Genomic DNA, 1,449 nt, shown 5'->3' on the forward strand with positions numbered 1-1,449 from the left:
GTACACGGATCAAGTAAAATTAAACCCTGTCAATGTATAAGGTGTAATGGGTTGTTTGCTTTACAAAAATGAGATCACATTAAACATACTTCTCTATACCTTGCTTTTTTCCGCTCAAAAATAGCTAGAGAACATCCTCCCAGGTCCTGGTAGAGCTCTTTTCCATATGCTGTTGTACCGTGATGTGCGGTCATCCCTCTACGGGTGACCATGTTCTTCAACAATTACAAAATAAGTTCGTTTCAACTTTGGGGTTCCTGTAAGATGCTAAACTTGGGATTCCTAAAGCTACATTTCAGTTTTCAAAATGTTCTTTCTTAGAACTTTCTTACAGAACCGCCAGCTCGTTTGAATTTACCTCTCTCTTGCTTCTTCAGACCCTCCTCCCCCGCGGCCCCGTCGCCCAGGGAGGGAGGTGGTTAGGAAACACCCGTCTATAAAGACACCTTTTCTCTCGTCTCCCATCTTCCCCTTTCTGCCTGACCCGCGGGCCCCTCCTGCCGGGGGGTGGGGGGTGGTGTGTGTGTGTGTAGGGGGAGGTGGGGGGTAGGGTGGGGAGGTGGGGGGTAGGGTGGGGAGGGTGGGGGGTAGGGTGGGGGTGGGTGTCAGGAGCTTCCCGAGCGCAGAAGCTCGGTCCTCCTGGGTCCACAGAGGCCTCGCAAGGCGTGGTCCAAGCGCGGGCGCCCAGAGTGCGCGCCAGCGGGTGGCACCTGCGGGACAGGTCAGCGCACCCAACCCACCGGAGAGGAAGGAGGCGCGCCGAAGGGACGCGTCGCCCCGATCCCCCTGGGATTTCACCCAGGTTTTGTGTGGAGAAGAACAGCACTAAAGCGTCTTCAGTTCTTTTAGATTGGATAGGACGTATCTTTCATAAATTAGTCAGAGGGAGGAGGCCGGGCGGTCAGGGGGTGGAGCCAGCCGCTCCTTTCCAGTTGGCAAAGTTCAGGCGGCTGCGAAGTCACGGCCCCCGAGGTCAGGGCGCGGGAGCACAGCCTTGCACCGCCTCACGTTCGCGACAGGGAACCGTAAGACCCTGACATGCATATTAGGGGCCACCCGTCGCCGTGGCTCCTCTGCCGGGGCGGGGGCAGACAGCGCCCCGCGACCCGCAGCTCCCCCGGGGGCGCCAGGCGCTGATCTGCAAATGTCCGGTCCGGCCGCGCGGGCCTGACAGGGGAGGCGCCCAGCCAGCCCGACGAGGGAGGCACGCGAGCGAGCGAGCGCGCGCGCGGGCGGGCACTGGGTCTGATCCCGCCGGCCGCCCAGGCACCGCCCCCTACGGTTTTCCCCGCCCCGGCACGTCGGGGGGTTCCGGGCGCCCAGACTGCAGGGGACCGCATGGAGGCGGCCTCGCCGGCGGGACCCGCTGCCCCGCAGCCGCGCGCCCCGGGGGCAGCGGGGGGGCTGGGCAGCTTGCTGCGCGGGCTCAAACGCCAGCTCTTCACCTGG

The sequence above is a fragment of the Panthera uncia genome, chromosome D1 (assembly GCF_023721935.1).
Source record: "Panthera uncia isolate 11264 chromosome D1, Puncia_PCG_1.0, whole genome shotgun sequence".
Classification (NCBI taxonomy): Eukaryota; Metazoa; Chordata; class Mammalia; order Carnivora; family Felidae; genus Panthera; species Panthera uncia.